The sequence below is a fragment of the Gadus macrocephalus genome, chromosome 5 (genome assembly GCF_031168955.1).
Source record: "Gadus macrocephalus chromosome 5, ASM3116895v1".
Taxonomy (NCBI): Eukaryota; Metazoa; Chordata; class Actinopteri; order Gadiformes; family Gadidae; genus Gadus; species Gadus macrocephalus.
The window spans coordinates 3094916-3114728 of record NC_082386.1 but is presented as its reverse complement, the minus strand read 5'-3'; the positions used below and the strand labels follow the sequence as shown (position 1 = coordinate 3114728).

General features: G+C 43.0%; 1 long non-coding RNA gene across 1 annotated transcript in view; it reads right to left on the bottom strand.

Moving 5' to 3' along the window:
- The window catches only part of LOC132457190 (uncharacterized), a 419436-nt gene that overhangs the window by 104326 nt on the left and 295297 nt on the right, over window positions 1-19813 (bottom strand). The gene's annotated exons all lie outside the window — the stretch shown is intronic.

Here is a 19813-nt window from a genome sequence, read left to right as displayed (position 1 = left end):
GTTTTTGGCGGCCTGTTTCCATTCTAGTTTTAGTCTTTGTGTCAAGGTGTCACTTTTGTTTTTATTAGTTTAGACACGTTCATACTCTTTCTAGTGATATGTGATAAGTATTTTAAGGAGCTGCATTTCCCTCACATAGCCACAAGGGGAGCAAGACCTTATTGAAGGCTGCTCCACCACAGAAGGAGCCGAAGCCTTTACGTCACCCCGGCCACGCCCACTAGGCCACGCCCACTTGACGTCCTCTCTAGCGGGTGGTTTCGAACTCGAGAGGCCAGAGATCAATAGGTAGACGGCAGAGAGCCACCCCGGGCCTAAGCCCGGGGGCTCGAAGTAGATCACGGTATTTTCCTCTCACACGCGTTAGATACAATTCCCTCCGTTAAGCTTCAGTTACCATACCGAAACATGCCGACTTTATAATAAATGAAGTCAGTTAAAAGCATCCCGGGATTGGACAACTTTCTTCAAGAATTTGCAACATATTGAAATTCCGTTTAGGTATTATCAAAGATACAAGTGCGTAGATTTGTTAAATAAGGTAAACGGTCGAAAATTGATGTTGTTATGTCTTAAACAGTTGAAGTTCCGTTTGGACAAAACGTTATTACAGTTTATCACCTAGTTTAGGTCAACGGAAATGAAGACATTTTAGCAGTCTTACTTTGTAAAACACTTTCAGTCTCGTTTGTATTCGCCAACAACATCGCACTACGCATTTAATTATAGTTATTGTCATATGACCAGCATTGTTTTCCTCACGCGATAAAGGTTTGTCGATGACGACATTTAGTCATAATTTTCGGTGTCAAAAGCAACACTATTTGCAACTACTGGTGGTGGTGGTTATCAGGTACTAAACTCATAAAGCAAAATTCGGCTATATAACTCAAGGTTAACCTGCAGCAACCCCGGCAAGTTCGACCACGTTGGTGGATCATCTAGTAAACACTCTTTGAGTTTGGTGTCACGTTGGTGGCATATCATGGAAAAAATAAAACTCTGTTCGCTGCGGCGACCCCGGTGAGTGCGTTGACCAAAGCGCAGCGGTAACAACTCGGGCACTCGTGACTATGACCACGTCGGCGGCACGTTATCTATTACTCATGGTTGACTGCAGTAACCCCGGTGAGTGCGTTGACCACGTCAACGCACAACTGGGGCACAACTCAGGCACTAGTCGTGAGTTCGTTGCACACGTCTGTGCGGTACAACACAGAACTCGACGTCCTACATCCGGTCGAATTCAAGGTTCTTTCTTCACGCGCACACGATGCTCTCTAACGTCGGTTAAGACAGGTTTTACACGTTTGCAACCATAGCTGTTTTTGGTGGCCTGTTTCCTTTCTAGTGTTGGTCTAGTCTTGTGTCAAGCTGTCATTTTAGTTTTTATTAGTTTTAGTTACATTCATACTCTTTCCAGTGTTATCGTATTTCCATTTAGATATTATCGAAGTTACAAGTGCGTAGTTTTGTTAAATAAGGTAAATGGTTGAAAATTGATGTTATGTCTGGAACAGTTGAAGTTCCAGTCGAACAAAATAACGTTATAAGTCTTTATCGCCTAGTTTAGGTCAACGAAAATGAAGAGACATTTTAGCAGTCTTATTTTCGTAAAACACTTTTTAGTCTTGGTTTATGCGCCAACTATATTGTACTATGCATTTAATCACTGCTATTGTCACATAACCAGCATCCACGTTGCGTCCAGTCTCGTTTTTCTCACGCGATAAAGGTTTGTTGATGACGACTTAGTCATAATTTTCATTGCCAAAAGCAACACTATTTGCAACTACCGGCGGTGGTGGTTATCAGGTACTAAATTCATAAAGCAAAATTTGGTTTCATAACTCAGGTTAACCTGCAGCAACCCCGGCGAGTGTGACCACGTCGGTGGATCATCTAGAAAACACTCTTGAGTTCGCTGTCACGTCAGTGGCGTAAATAGGAAAATAAAACTCAAGGTTGCAGCGGCAACCCCGGTGAGTGCGTTGACCACGTCGGTGGTAACAACTCGGGCACTCGTGAGTATGACCACGTCGGTGGCACGTTATCTAATACTCATGGTTTGACTGCAGTAACCCCGGTGAGTGCGTTGCTCACGTCGGTGGGAACAACTCAAGCACTCGTGAGTTCGTTGCGCACGTCGGTGCGGTACAACTCAGAACTCTAGTTCGTTGCAGCAACCCCGGTGAGTGCGTTGCCCACGTCGGTGGGAACAACTCAAGCACTCGTGAGTTCGTTGCGCACGTCGGTGCGGTACAACACAGAACTCCACGTTCGCTGCAGCAACCCTGGTAGTGCGTTGACCACGTCGGTGGGCACAACTCGGGCACATGCAAATTGAATTACCACGTCGGTGGCATAATATCAAACACTCGAGTGCAGGGCACTCAGAGTTCATTGAACACGTCGGTGTTCAACACGGAAGTACACAATATTTGCTGCAGCAACACCGGTGAGTGCGTGACCACGTCGGTGGCACATCAAGGGCACTCGTGATTTCGTTGACCACGTCGGTGTTCAACATAGAAGTTCACAATACTTGCTGCAACAACACCGGTGAGTGCGTGACCACGTCGGTGGCACATCAAGGGCACTCGTGAGTTCGTTGACCACGTCGGTGGTTCAACTCGAAAGCACTCAGGTCACGCAGCGACCCCGGAGAGTGAATCGACCACGGCAGTTGGTACAGCACGAAAGCACTCGTGGCTCGCTGCGTAACAGCTGCAGAGTGCTCTAAATTTTAATTGATCTCGTTTCATTTCATGTCAACTGCTTTTACGTGATTCATCGATCTCGCTGACGGTTTTAAGCTTATCGTTTTACGGTATGTATGATTGACTCTTAATATGTCGTATATTGGGTATGCCTTTTATCTTCCAGAAGCAGTATAGATCCTTGTCCACTTCTTCTACGCAGGTATGTATGGTCTCATTACCCCCTTTCGCTATTCTATTTTGGGGGTCGGCTCCGCCCCTGCCAGTCCCGGCAGGACATGCCGAGTTATCACCTATTTCCGGCGTAGGCCTACGTCCTCTCTTTTGGGGAAGGCTCCGCCCCTGCTAGTCCTGGCAGGATACGCCGAGTCCGCACGTCACCCTGGATCAGTGACGGGGCACATGCCAAAGATTTACCATGCAAAATATTCCCATGTCGCTATTTAAATAAATCCTGTTCATACTTATCAGTGATCGAGTCTTTATGGGAGAAATGTTATGCTTGCTGGTAGTTCTACCAGGAGGACTCAAATCACGCGCGGCTGGCCGCCAATCACCAATCACCAGCTACCAATCACCTGCCTACACCTGCTCTATAAAGAGTAGTCTAACATATGTCTTTGCTGCTCAGGTCTTCGTTCGACGCACCTCCATCCACCCCACCACCACCAGGTCGGCCTCAGTCTACTTGTCCAGGGGAAGGCTCCGCCCCTGCTAGTCCTGGCAGGATACGCCGAGTCCGCACGTCACCCTGGATCAGTGACGGGGCTCATGCCAAAGATTTACCATGCAAAATATTCCCATGTCGCTATTTAAATAAATCCTGTTCATACTTATCAGTGATCGAGTCTTTATGGGAGAAATTATAGTTGTCAGCCCGTTCCACCACCGCCCCCTTGATGGTGAGAGGCTGCGGAGGGGGGCTTTCCTCCTGAAGTCCACAATTAGCTCCTTTGCTTTGTCTAGGTTTAAAACTAAGTCGTTGTCCTCCCCATAGACAGTGACTCTGTGGACTAGCTCCCTGTAAGAGGACTCATCCCTCCCTCTGATGAGGCTGAAGATGGTCGTGTCGTCTGCATATTTAACGATGATGCTGTTATTGTCCTGGGGGGAGACGCAGTGATATGTATACAGTGAGAAAGGTTTTGGGCTGAGGCAGCAGCCTTGGGGGGTTCCTGTGCTGACTGTGGGCTCAGCAGAAGCCTTTGTACCAATCCTCACCACCTGTGGTCTGTCTATAAGGAAGTCCAGGATCCAGTTGCAGATGGGTGTCGCTACTCCAAGGTCTGCCAGCTTCCCAATCAGCTTTATTGGCGGAGCTGTAATCCAAAAAGAGTTGATGGAGTGTAGGACCAGCTTCTCCAGACACTTCATGGCCACTGATGTGAGTGCCACTGGCCTGAAGTCATTCATTGTGGTTGTCTGTGGTTTCTTAGGGACTGGAACTATGACTGATGATTTAAAGGTGCGTGGGACGGTTTCCAGCCTAAGAGGGGTGTTGAAGATGTCTGTGTACTCCTCTGCCAATTGTTTGCCTTGGCTTTTAGGACTCTGGGTGCCACCCCGTCTGGGCCTGCAGCTTTATGGGGGTTCACCTTCTTCAGAGCCCGAAAGACTTGTGTGTGTGTTACTTGTAGTGCGGTCTCCTCTGTGTTATGGGGGGACTTTAAAGGGGTATCGCTGTTCTGTCTGTCGAATCTGCCACATAAACTGTGTCTGGAAGGGTGGAGTCACAAACGTTGGAGATGGACTGTATTCCCTGCCACATACTCCTTGTGTTGATGTCCCTGTAGCAGCTTTCAAGTTTTTGGAAGTACCGTATTGGTCAGAATATAAGACGACCCCCCGTTTTTCAACACAAATATTTAGAAAAAAAGATTTGCAGACCAGATTTGCAGAACAAAGAAAAAATAACAATATTAAAAACACAGTGAATCAAACACTTGTTATATTAATGACAATAATAATAATGCCAGTAAAGGCCACGGCACTTTCAAGGCAAAATATGTACAGCATGATTCAAAATTAATATCAAGCAATAATCAAGCAACATTGTGAACATTTTTAAATAACAGAGAAAATACAGGCCACATATTTAACTAAACTTCACTAAAATTCGCCAAACTTCGACTTCGATGTCTCTCTATCACTCACACACCGTACGTACACGTCCTCTGCCCCGCTGTGTTCGCTCTCGCTGTCATCGCTCCCCAGCTGCTCCGCTTCCACCGGCTCCTCCCAAAGCGCATTTTCTCTGACGTATTCAAAAACTCTCCGGTCAACCTCACTGAAACGACCACTTTGAGGAACACGGTAGGATTTGCGCTGACTGTTGGCATCTTTGAGACGTTGTTTTGGTTCTCGCCATCTTCTTACGTTACACTCTGTGACCCCGAACTTCTTGGCAGCTTGTCAGTTGTAACTTGACTCTGCCTTATTGACAACCATTATTTTAAAATTGGCATCATAGCTCCTCCGCTGTTGTTGATTGACCTGACCCACTTTTGAGCCACTTGTCACTAAATGGCCAGCCTGTCCTTAAACACCGGTAACGGTCTGGTTGTTAAGGACGCTGGACAACTTCTTCCCAGAACCAATTTCTGGCGCCGCCTGCGGCCGCGAATGTGTATTGGCATTTAAAGGGAGAGGCGAAGAAGAGAAGTTGCACTCTGAATACTAGACCCCAAATATAAGATGACCCGACTTTTTCGGACCTATTTCGCGGGGAAAAAAGGCCATATTATATTCGGACCAATACGGTATGTTCTTTTGGACGCTCTGAGGGTGCACTCACACTAGGCCATCTGGCCGTGGCCGTTGGCCGTCGCGACTGTGGCCTGGCCACGGTAGGCTCTTGTACATACGTCATCACATCGTAACACGTCATCACCAAGCGTCCGCTGCATGGACCATAATAAAGTCTGCCGCCAGTTTTAACAACAATGGACAACAACACAGAGAACACACCAACAGTTGAACCGCTTGACGCTATGTCTACCGTTTAATGGGAAAGAAGGCTCGTCGCCTTTATTATGTCCATGGTCGTCGCATGGACTATACGTCATCCAGCTCAGATTGCGTAGCCGTGCGTGTGCTCGTGTCGGCTCATTAGCATCTGTACCGTGGCGGCCCGTACCGTAGCAGCATACCTCTCCAAAGTGGCCTAATGGCCTGGCCTGGCCAGACTGGCCACACTCACACTGGCAGATTTGAGCACGTTTAGGTGTGAAAACGGCCACGGCCACGGCCAGATGGCCTAGTGTGAGTGCACCCTGATGGAGTTTTGTAGCTCCGTTACGTATTTTAAGAATCTAAGCTACCCACACATAGACCCAATGAATTAGGACCAAACATATAAGCCGTAAAAACTATACATAGCCACAAGGGGAGCAAGACCTTATTGGAGGCTGCTCCAGCCACAGATTGCAGCGCTTTTATATATACGAAGAAGCTGAAGCCAGTACGGCACCCCGGCCACGCCCACTAGGCCACGCCCACTTGACGGTCTTTACCTGAGGACAAGGGGTGGAGATGGCCAGAGATCAATAGGTAGACGACAGAGAGCACCCGGGCCTTAGCCCGGGGGGCTTGAAGTAGATCACGGTATTTTCCTCTCACACGTGTTAGATTAAATTCCCTCCGTATAGCTTCACTTACCATGCCGAAACATGCCGACGACTTATAATAAATGAAGTGAGTTTAAAGCAACCCGGGATTGGACAACTTTCTTCGAGAATATGCAATAGCTCGTACCGAGCATGTTTATACCCCACGGTGCCCCTGACTTGAAAGCTGCACACCGGCTCCTGATCATCATGCGTATATCTGCATGGAACCAGAATGGTCCAGGAGGGAATACAAACTGAGGTGCACCAGTCTATATAGCTGCTTACAGTGTCTGTGTATTCATCACTGTTTGTTGTGGCTTCCTTAAAATTGTTCATGTCAGTGGCCTCTAAGCAGGCCTGCAGTTCAGCCGGTCCACATCTTCACAGTTCTGACTGTGACTGGGTTTGCTTTCAGCTTTGTGATTGTTCTGACCGCATGGCTCAAGCATGACATAACAAATTGGGAGACACGCAGTGAACAAGTTTCTATGTATTTATTCAAAATATAGGCCCTAACAATAGAAACCAAAAATAAAGAAGAAAAGGGTTTGGCCGCAGCAGCTGCTGTCACCCAGGCAGCGAGAGACCGAAAGGCTGGATGTCTTCCTCGTTTTATAGGCCAATCAGGCTTATAAGGCCAATCAGGTGCACCTGCTGCAAAAGGGAAGAGCCAAATGGCCCAAGCGGGAAAACAGCGCCTCCCCCCCCACCACACAGGGTGTGGTGGGGGACCGCCATGGTAAGAGTTACCAGGGGGACGCAACACCTTCCCCCTTAAAACAGAGGCCCAACATATGTGGCCTCTGTAAATAACGCTGCGGCAACATAGAATTTAAACAATAGTAATGTCAATGGGAGGAAAGGCAAAGGGTTAAATGGGATCGGTCAGGGAAAACTGCCGGAAACAGGAACTGGTTTACTCTAACCCTTCTGGCGCCCACGACAGCGCATCGGCTATTAAGTTGTCCGTCGCGGCCTCTGCCTCGTCTCCCGCGGCGTCGTCTCCCGCGGCGTCGTCTCTGGATGCGTCGTCTCTGGATGCGTCGTCTCTGGATGCGTCGTCTCTGGATGCGTCGTCTCTGGATGCGTCGTCGCTTGCTGCGTCGTCGTCAAATGATTTATTTGGAATTTCTTTCGTTTCGTATGGAAGCATATATGTAGCAAAATTCAAATGGCAATGCAATTTGCAATTTGCAATTCAATAAGTAATTACATTATGCAATTGACAATGCATTATGCAATTTCATAATGTAATTTGTAAATGCGTTATTCAAAGTGTATTTTAATATGCAAAGTGACAATGCAATCCTCAATTACATTTTTAAATAGAATAACATTTTGTCAAATTCTTTGAGTTCCTTTATTTAAATTGAAAAGCTATGGCGTCCCCGTGATTGCAATCCACTTCGCCACGCTCCGTGTGTTGTGATATTGAAATGACATTTCAATCCGCAAAACGAACGCTTTGCAAAAGATTTGGCAAAACGTAATCCAAAACGTTTTCCAAAAAGTCAATATGCAAAGTGGCAAACGTATCAGTCAATCAGCGTCTGGGCGGAAACTACGTCACTTTCTATTGCCTCCAAGGGAATCTCCACGGTGGGTCTCTCCCGACCCTATGTTTCGCACCCAGTGCCTGTAGTAGCACTTGGGAAATCTTTGTGTTTACCACACTGGCGTCAAAACGTAATAACAATAATAATAATAATAATACATTTTATTTATAACGCACTTTATATAAATTCAATGATCTCAAAGTGCTACAATGCACATTAAAAGAAAAGAGAAAAATGCAACAAAAAATAAAAAAATAAATAAATAGCAGTTTAGCCAAAGGCTTTTCTAAAAAGATGGGTTTTTAGGCCTTTTTTAAAAGAATCCACAGTCTGTGGGGCAAGTCGTCTATCCTATCTCCCAGAACACGCACTCTATCTACTGCATCTGTGTCTTCAACACGATTGCTCTGCACATCATCGGCCAAACTTCTGAGCGTATCAATAATCTCCATCAGTGACCATGGACCTGACACATACGAACTAGAAGTGAACGTGAGCAAGGAAATTACGAGCAAGTGACGTAGTTCCCGCCCAGACGCTGATTGGCTGATACGTTTGCCTCTTTGCATATTGACTTTTTGGAAAACGTTTTGGATTACGTTTTGGAAAACGTTTTGCAAAACGTTTTGCCAAATCTTTTGCAAAACGTTTGTTTTGCGGATTGAAATGTCATTTGAATATCGCAACACACGGAGCGTGGCGAAGTGGATTGCAATCACGGGGACGCTATAGCTTTTCAATTTGAATAAAGGAACTCAAAGAATTTGACAAAATGTTATTCTATTTTTATTGTTATAACTTTTGCAAATTTATTTGAGGATTGCATTGTCACTTTGCAGATTAAAATACACTTTGAATAACGTATTTAGAAATTACATTATGAAATTGCATAATGAATTGTCAAATGCATAATATAATTGCAAATTGCATTGCCATTTGAATTTTGCTACATATATGCTTCCATAGTTTCGCCCAATTGTGAAGTATGTGATACTTTTGTCTCCCTTTTTTAAACCCAAAGAATCTGAATAGTTTCAAATAAGACACAATGGTTTAATAATTTGGGCATGGTGTACCACTAGACAACTCAAATTATTATTAGGTATAACAGAGGATTCCAAATATTGCAGTGATCAGACACTTCATGGGAGTCCTTAATGCACACTGTTAAGATCAACTGTTCTACCTGGAAACGAGGGTCGGAGTCATTGGCCAAAAAAACGAACACACGCACAAGTCCAGAATATAGTAGAATATAGTACAAAGGAGTAGAATATAAATAATGAATAGCAATGCACAAAGGGCAATAGATGGGCTTTGGCCTAAATTAATACGCTAATGATCGGCCTGTGTGTCTATTCATTACCTCGGCCCAGTGGGACTCTGGTCCGGCAATATTTAAACTTTTGAATTATCCCCTTTCCAATCTACCCTTTCCCTTCTTGTCATCATCCCTTTATTGACCTCTATCTCTCTCCACCACTCTATTCTCGACTGTGTGTGTGTGTGTGAGACAGCAATTTATAATCGGTGTATGTGTTATCTTGTTTGAGTGTATGTGTGTAAATGTCTTTCTTGGCAAGTGTGCGTGAATACATCTGTCTGTGATTGTCAGTAATTTAATTATAATAGAAAGTCTAAGTAAAGTCATAAATCTGTGCCTCCAAGCTAAAGAACCAAGCTAATAGTACTGTGAGAGAAAGTGTGTGTGTGTGTGTGTGTGTGTGTGTGTACGCGAGCGCGCTCTGTCAAGCTAAATTGTATTCATCCACTAAGAATAACAGATGTTTTTCAGGCAATGAATCTACTTTAACAAGGTTGGAAAAACTTCCCAGAAAAGCAAATTCTCTTGTCATGTGACCTCCATTAGTCCCCCAGCCAGCAGACAGCCTGCAGTGCGAATTGTTCTGCTATGAAAAACCAAACCCAACGATCAGGTTATATTCAATTTTTTTTTTTGATTTTAGATAGGGTGACAGTGTTCTCACACTAACATCAAGAAACAAACAACTGAAATCAATCATTTATTGTATCAATTGATCTGTGCACAGGTCTCCGGAACTCCATAGAGCCGTCTCACCAGTCGACGTGGCCCTGGTCCTGACACCCTTGTTGTGTTGGGAGCCCATTGATGTTCTGCTGTGGAGCCTAGTTACCATGTGTTTTTGAAAATATAGTTATAACACTCTATTGAAAATCTGTTTATCAAGTAAAAAATCTTTATTTTTGCCTGATCCCTCAAGGGTGCTTTCCTTAAATTGTATGGTCAAGGAGTTGGATCATAACAGCCATGCCCTCAAACAAAGCTGTTTACAGCGTTGGTTGCTGGCGTTCGCTTAGCTTTAATCGCCATGTCGAGAAGTTGCTGTCTTTACGTCATCAAATAAGAGGACGTGAAGAATGAGTGGTTACAATTCATTTTGACCAGCATCCTCTGCAGTACCGCCCCAGCCTTGCATTTTGTTTGCTTCATTACCGAGGAACCGGTCACCGTACATTGCAGGATTTTCGCCTCGGTTAGTCTGTTTCGATTTTATTTTTTACATAATTACATAACAGTTTTATCTCATTATATATAATAAAAACATACTCTTCTTCTATCCTACGCCTCGAAGGTTCAAAGTCCGCTCTAAGGATGTAGTTTATGATCTGCAGGGTATATGGATTCAAGCAGTTAGGATCTATCCCTGGTAGGTGCACCATGCATGTAGGTTGGTGCTGAAAGTGCTGAACAACGAATAGTGTTGTATAATAAAGCAAATAACTCCTGAGGAAACGTCATTGCATAGGGCCTATGGAATTATGCTACACTGTGCGTCCTGGATCCATAATCTGCCCTATGTCATTATTGATCCAGGACGCAACATGTTTTTTCATATAAAATGGTGTTGGAATAGATCATGTAAAACATGTACAAAGAATGTAACAATCATAGCAGATTGATGCAGTAACCCGGCGTGAAGCGGAGGCTGCCTTATTCCCGCATCCTAGCCACCGAACCACCACATTTTTTTTATCTTGCAATGTCTATGAATGTGAATGCATAAGGTTGTAAGTATAGCGCGAGAATCACTATTATTGAGCATTTTATAGCGCACAATGAGCCAAAGACATTTCCCTGTAGAGCCAGACAGAAGTCCAACTGCTGCCTTGGTCACCTGACTAAAAGAAATCTGTTTAGAATATCCACAAGTTTCCTGGGGCGGTTGCTGGGGAAACGTTTGTGGCCACACTTCCGGTCGCCCACTACGCGTCGCGCCACAGCTGTGTTTTTACCTGATCAGCTGGCAGGCTATCACATCACTCGCTCTGTCACTGAATAAACTGATGGCTTTAAAAAGCTCGGGAACAACGTGTGCCGTTCGAGGATGTACTAACAACCGGACGAAACTAAATAATTGGTTGAAATCTGAGTGTTTTGACCACAAGCCGAAAAATAAAGCAGAGTGTTCGTGCCCGAAATGGTACAGCTTCCATCGACTGCCCAATAATGAAGAGGCTAAAATAAATTGGCTGAAGAACCTGAACTTAAAACAACCTCCGAAATGTTGTTATGTCTGTTCGTTTCATTTTGTGGACAAAGCGCCAACGGAAGAAAACCCTTACCCAATGCTTTTTCTGGGTTATGAGAAGCCACCTGAGAAGAAACGCCGAAGAGTCGTCAGGATGAGTGTTGACAGTCAAGTCGCAACAACAACAGGTATGCTAAATTTGATATCGACGCATTTTTTTTTTATGTAACATTACGGTAGCATACAGTATACTCTATTTACGTTGGTTAAGTCAATGGTGTATCCTCACTTTCATCCTTAATTTAGAAATGATCATAGGTCAGTGTCCTGTTAAAACCTTGTCTAGATCTATTCTGTACACCAATGCATGTTTAGACCCTCATCCAATTATCTCCATCTATGTCTCCATATTATTATTACCTGCAGACCAAGCTGTGATGGTGTTCGAGCAACCTCAAACCTTCAAGGATGCCCAAACACAGTGGATGGATCCAGCTGAGGAGGACCATACCTACTCTAAAGGATCCATCCTTATATGTGACATGATCATCACACCTGCCCCTGAGATCTCACAGTCCATTGCAGAGGTTACACTGAAAGGTGATAAAGACTGTCTGCTGTACACAGGGATTCCTCTACTTGTGTTCAACACTCTTGTCTCCTGTCTACGAGGTTTTGTGCGCCAGTCATCAACAATGCCAGCTCAAGATGAAGTTTTGTTAACACTCATGAAGCTCAGACATAACTTTGCAGTAGCTGATTTAGCGAGGCGCTTTAAAAGATCAGCCAGTCAGGTCAGTAAAACACTTACGCATTGGGTTGATATCCTTGCTGAGCACACCAGGGACCTCATTCCATGGCTGCCCCGTGACACTATAAAAGCAACTATGCCAAAGGTTTTTCTGCCACATTTCTCTGATTTAACTTGCATCATTGACTGCACAGAGAGTGTTCTGCAAAAAGCCAAAAACTTAGACTCGCGCTCAGAGTCTTACAGCCATTACTATGCAAGTAACACTGTTAAGTACCTTGTTGCCATTGCTCCATCAGGGATGCTGATGTTTATTTCAGAGGCTTTTGGTGGGAAGTGTAGTGACAGGTATATTACACAGAACTCAGGGTTTCTTGATTTTTTACGTCCTGGTGATGTGGTGATGGGGGACCGTGGGTTCACAATTAGAGATCTTGTTGAGGAGAGGAGGGTAAGGCTAGTCATACCTGCGTTTACACGCAAACGCAGCCAGCTAACCAATGAGCAAGTGACTCAGATGAGACGGATAGCAAATGTACGCATTCATGTGGAACGGGCTATGAGAGCTTATCTCCAGCAATTAATATCTTACATATTATTCAACAACATCTTGTATATTTATGAATTACATTTATTTATTCCTATTTTTTATTTATTTTATTTTATACATACTCATTTATTTATAGAGAGAAACATACATAGATGCATATATATATATTGTACAGAGATAGATGCAGAGATACACTCACAGATTCATACATAGTATTAAGATGGATACAGAGAACAGTGTAGATACTTTATAAATTTAGAAAAAATAGACAGGATAATTCTAGAGATAATTACATATACACAAAGATGAAAAAGGTCACTTCTGAATCACATTCATCACATTGTTGAAATGGGGTTAATGTCATATTCTTTTTTTCTTTTTACAATAGAACACAAAAAATGTATTTGTACATATTTTATATGAAGTTTTATTTATACTACAAATGTAAATAGTAACACAATAACAATTTATTTATACATATATATATATATTAAGTTTTATTTATACTTCAAATGTATTTGAACCATTGTTTTGTTATTTTTGCATCTCACAGAGTGAGACTTATTGCCAACTGATATGTCGTTTAATTACAAAACTGTTCGAGGTACTTGGGGCAGAGATGTAGTTTATTTTCTCCAAAATCATCAGCCAACCTGGGAAGCATATGTAGAAAATAAAAATGTTCCAGTTGCTCTACTTGTTTGTCAGTGTAATCTTTGTCAAATGGAATTTCCCATTCTAAATGTTCCTTTTGTGTCCAGGGGCCGTATTCACAAAGGATCTTAGGGCTAAAAGTAGGTCCTAACTGGCGAATTTAGGAGTAACTCCTAAAAATAATGGGCGTGTCACTCTTAAATTTAGGACTCCTAACTTTTTTCACTAAGAGCAATTCACAAAGTATTTTAGGACTAAAAGTAGCACCTAAGTCTAGGAGAGCTTAAAAGTCCTCAAGAGGACTCCTAACTCAGTAAGACCTATTCACTAAGAATCTTAAAATGCCTGCGAGACGAAATGTTAGGGTATTCAACTTATTGTGGAGTTAATGCGCGATGCAATGACATCCCCGACTAACAGGAATAATCCGATTAGTCCCGAAATAAAATGTTATAAAGTTATAAAGTTATAAAAAAAAATATATAACTTATAAAAAATAAAAATAATTGCGCCATCAAAAGACGAGGACGTGTTCGTCAATAGGAAGAAAGTGCATTCCATCAACACGCAGGTTGTTTTTGATGCAAATTTTAACATAGCCTAACATAGCCTGGATCTTCAGCTACCCATGATTCGCGCATTTTAATGGTGAGCGGTCTGAGGCAGCTTTTTGAGATGTACCAGTTGGGTGTCACTTGCTGGGTGACAGTGACTATCCATGCAAGACGTGGCTCTAGTACCCTACCTCAATCCACAACCGGGAGCACAGTTAAATGTAAGTGATTACGCAGATTACGCTTAGTCCTATGCGTAAAACACATCGTATTGGCTCTTTGCGAGCACACAAACATACACGAAATGTTGTGGAGAGAGGAATTGGGCAGATGAAACGTCGGTTTCATGTCCTCCACGGCGAAATACGCCTCACCCCAGAGAGGGCAAGCACAGTATTCACTGTATGTGCCATTCTACACAACCTCTGCAAGCGGAGGAACATTCCACAGCCAGACGACGATGATGATGATGATGATGATGATGATGGCGATCAACATTACAAGGAATTTGGCCGTGTGGAACCGAGTGGACAGGCATTTAGGGATCACTTTGAAAACACATTTTAGGTAAACACCTTGGCACAAATCAGTCAACACTTGGGTAGTTCGTAACATTTATTTTCTTTTACGTATTTTTATTGTTTGCTTTCTCTCTCTCTTGAACGTGCAGGCTACAACGTCATTATCGTGGTCTGCACAAAATTGTCATCATGCGTGTATTCTGCTAACTGCACTATAACTACTTAATAGGAATTCATTTCTAGCCTGGGCTATTTCCTTGTTTTTCGGTGATTCAGTGGGCTCGTCTGAACAACCAATCACCGAACTGACAGCTTCTAAACTCGTGCACGAGAATTGACGTAATCCATAGCAACGGCGCGTCACTCTTAGTTCACTCTTTGTGATTTATCCTTAGTAAGAGTAGGTCTCAGCGGCTTTGTGAATAACTTTTAAGAAAAAACTCCTACGTAAAATGTTTTAGCGCGAGTTAGGAGCACTCCTAGCGGTAAGATAAAATGCTTTGTGAATACGGCCCCAGATAACCAATGTGCATCTCTGTAGACCAAGGCACATCATAGCCACCTGTGTCTAAAATAATAGAAAATACATGAATGAATATTAGTTCACATTATATTGTTTATCTCTTGTAATCGGCTAATGCAGCTAGTATTTCTTGCCATTAAAAACAACCCTGCTTACCTGAAGGTAGTATCCAGCTCTTCCATTTGGCAAAACGAGGTACTTTCCATCATCCAAGATTTTGATGTCACCGTTTGGCCGGGTGAGAAATTCTTCGAGAGACATCAGACTCTTGAAGGGGCACTTGATCTCAAGAAGTTTTGTCCCATCAAGGATCCCATCTGGACTGGCTGCCAACCAGGGGTGGTCAGGATGCACCACAAGTCCTTTGTTGTGCACATCATGCCCTCTGCTCTCAAGGAGTGTGATGACCCTGACTTCATTGTCAGAGCCATATTTCGTGGCTGTGTTCCCGGTGAAGGTGGGGTACACGTGCTCATTGAGAAACTTTTGGGGGTCTGTGGTGTGTCGTTTGGGGACTCGTTTCACTGTGCTTGCAGTGAGACGCAGTCTCCTAGCGTCATGCCAAACCTGTGACCTACTCTGGGTCTTTGTGTCCATTTCCAATGTGGATATTTGATTGGGGGACAAAGCAATGTATGATTGGTAAAACACTGAACACTTCCTACATGTCAGATGTGTGCTATGATCAGTATGGTTCTCAATTTGTAATTCTGAATCTTGGTTTGGCCCTGTGCTAGGTTCTACATCTGGGGCCGTATTCACAAAGCATTTTATCTTACCGCTAGGAGTGCTCCTAACTCGCGCTAAAACATTTTACGTAGGAGTTTTTTCTTAAAAGTTATTCACAAAGCCGCTGAGACCTACTCTTACTAAGGATAAATCACAAAGAGTGAACTAAGAGTGACGCGCCGTTGCTATGGATTACGTCAATTCTCGTGCACGAGTTTAGAAGCAGTCAGTTCGGTGATTGGTTGTTCAGACGAGCCCACTGAATCACCGAAAAACAAGGAAATAGCCTAGGCTAGAAATGAATTCCTATTAAGTAGTTATAGTGCAGTTAGCAGAATACACGCATGACGACAATTTTGTGCAGACCACGATAATGACGTTGTAGCCTGCACGTTCAAGAGAGAGAGAAAGCAAACAATGAAAATACGTAAAATAAATGTTATGAACTACACAAGTGTTGACTGATTTGTGCCAAGGTGTTTACCTAAAATGTGTTTTTAAAGTGATCCCTAAATGCCAGTCCACTCGGTTCCACACGGCCGAATTCATTGTCATGTTGATCGCCATCATCATCATCGTCTGGCTGTGGAATGTTCCTCCGCTTGCGGAGGTTGTGTAGAATGGCACATACAGTAACGACTGTGCATGAACCGACGTTTCATCTGCCCAATTCCTCTCTCCACAACATTTCGTGTATGTTTGTGTGCTCGAGCATATATGGAAGAAATCAGTAAACAATAATAAATATGGATTCAACAAATAAAAGGCGTCAAAGAGCCAATACGATGTGTTTTACACGTAGGACTAAGCGTAATATGCGTAATCACTTACATGTTATACTTTAACTGTGCTCCCGGTTGTGGATTGAGGTAGGGTGTCTAGAGCCACGTCTTGCATGGATAGTCACTGTCTCCCAGCAAGTGGCAACCAACTGGTACATCTCAAAAAGCTGCCTCAGACCGCTCTCCATTAAAATGCGCGAATCATGGGTAGCTGAAGATCCAGGCCACTTTGCACAACATCCAGTAGGCTATGTTAAAATTTGCATCAAAAACAACCTGCATGTTGATGGAATGCACTTTCTTCCTATTGATGAACACGTCCTCGTCTTTTGATGGCGCAATTATTTTTATGTGCGTCCCGTCAATAGCACCGACCACACCGGGCATACCTGCAATTGCCATGAAGTTGGCTTTGATCCTGTGTAATTGTTGAATGTCCAAAGGAAAGTTTATGGCACGGTTGACTGATGGTTGCGATATATATAGCCAATAAAGTTGCATTTCCCCTGTTGCTAAATAACGTAGTGTGGCCAAACATTTTATTTCGGGACTAATCGGATTATTCCTGTTAGTCGGGATGTTATTGCATTGCGATTAACTCCACAACAAGTTTAATACCCTAACATTTCGTCTCGCAGGCATTTACGATTCTTTGTGAATAGGTCTTAGTGAGTTAGGAGTCCTCTTGAGGACTTTTAAGCTCTCCTAGACTTAGGTGCTACTTTTAGGCCTAAAATACTTTGTGAATTGCTCTTAGTGAAAAAAGTTAGGAGTCCTAAATTTAAGAGTGACACGCCCATTATTTTTAGGAGTTACTCCTAAATTCGCCAGTTAGGACCTACTTTTAGCCCTAAAATCCTTTGTGAATACGGCCCCTGCTCTGTAAGCAAGCTGGATAATACCATGATTTTGAAGCTGATAGAGTGGAGCCATGATTGAGGAGTTGATGTGTGTTTTGAAATCCTCATGGTTACTGAAGAGTCGGGGAGAGGGTGTGGAATTGTTTTGTTCTGGCCTTGATGAATGGGGATATGTGTCCTGGCGTCTGTGGCGCCTAAAATTAATATGCTTTGCCTTTACCAGACCAACATTCCTCTTTGCACCAGTATTCCACTTCCTTTGCACATCAGTACATGCTGTCCCTGTCACACCTTGCCTGACTGCATTCTCAACCTATAAGAAGGAATGGTTTCACATTTTCTTATTATCACATGCTGAAACCGACTTATATGCTTAAAGGTTGTATCAGCGATGTTTGGGTGACGTCCGGTGACGTTCTGTTGGTATTTGAAGCAAGATCCCAAACAAACAGAGCCAGCTCGCCCCTCCCTTCCGTGTTAATGCATCCAGCAAAAACTATCATGAACGCAGCGCAAAGAAAACACAACACCCACCCCTGGTCAGTGATTGGTTGGAATACTATTTATTTCGGTTTTGAGTGGTTGTTTTAGTACCATGTTTTTGTGGACGATCTCGGAGCATAGGCTGCAGAGACGCCAAAATGCTGCTGTACGTTATCCTCGGCCATTTTTTAACTTCGTCTTCCCATGCAGTAACTGCAGAGGGCAAAGGAATAATTATGTTGCCGTTTTTTAACTCGGTGAGGTTGTGTTCCCACATTGTAATTGATTAATGACAGCTGGTGATTGTTTACGTCGATCTTGTAGTAACCGCCGGTTACTAACCGGAAGTGGAGCCCACAATTCGCGCTAAGCATCATGGGGCGTTGGAAACTTGTGGATACCCAAATAATATAGCCTACCAGGCTCCCTTCCCTTATGCCCCGCCCCCTTTGGCTGGGAGGCGTGCTGTAATAACCAATGAAAGGTAGTCCAAAAAAGGACACACTCTGTTGAGTGGCTCCATCCAAACAAAATCATCACAGCATTCTATTCTGCAAGGCGAACGCTAGCATTAGGTCCTCCACTTTCACTCATAAATTATGACATTATTCCTCGTTTTCAATGCACAAAGTAATGGCTCGTAATCCGCCCTGTGGAGCGCATAAATCGGTTGATTTGACACTTATGGTGGGTTCTCAGTGGAACCCAAGGGCGACCTGATTAACCCTTGTACTACAGAACACAAAAAAGGTCCTTCATCAGAAATGATTAGGAAGGGTGCGAAGAAAGTACGCATGCAATGCACAGAATAGACATTCATTGAAGCCATCATTAAAGGATGAACATAGCTGTCGATCATAATAGTAAATATGGGTCTGCAACTGCAGGTACAAGGTCACAGGTAGCAGAATTATCTTCACTTTTTTAGTGTAGTACCCATGGCCTCTGTGAAAAGGGTTTAGTACAACCTGAGACTGTTAACTCCTTTACATCTTTTCGGTAAAGGCCTGTTGATACTTATGACTATATGTCATTTATATGTCGACTATATAACATTCAATCATACAGAAGTGATTACCTGTGAGAGATTGTATATAGTGTGGAAACAAATGACAATTGCAATACACACTGCAAAAAAAAGGCCACTTGAAAAAAGAACAAGAATACAGGGTGTTTTTGCTTGTATTAAGTGAAAAAATCTGGAAACATTTGCTTGGTAAGATTCTTGAAATGAGAGGCATTTCAAGATGAAAAGAGCTCTTGAAATAAGCTTGGACCACCCATTCTGAGCGATGTTTTACAAATATTAAGAATTGTTGTGTCATAAGCCAGTAAAGCTTAGTAGCATTTTTATGTTTTTACAATTCATGCCAATACCTTAATTTCAAGTGTATTGAACCTATTTAACGATTTAACATAGTGACAGCTTCTAGATTTCAGACCATAACCTATTTGAAATAAGATAAGAAAGGGATATTTAAAGATTAAATGTCTCGAAGTAAGCTGGAAATCATAATTAGCATTTAATTTCAAGTGTGTATTACTCATTGTCAGCTCTACAATAGTAATACTGATCTAATTTAAGACTATCACCTATTTCAAATAAGAATGAAAAAATCAAAACAGTTGTTACATTAAACAAACAAATGTTTTGTTTTCTACAAATTATTCTGAACCAATTGTAATTGTTGAGACAGGAGCACCTTTCACTTCTACCTCTCATTGACAGAAGCCTCACTGTTTAAGTTTTTAACACATTTACATAGAACACACACGCACACGCACACACACACACACACACACACACACACACACACACACAGAACTGTAATAAAATAATAAAAACTGAGCGAAACTTTGCTTGTGTTGATTGGAAAAAAATTTCGATGCCCTACTTGTAAGATCATGTGGTCTTTCTCATGGATTGTGACCAAGAGGACCTCCGTTTGTATGACTGAAAACAAGGTGGCTGCACATCCATATCTTTATTTCAGACTCATATAGGTCCAT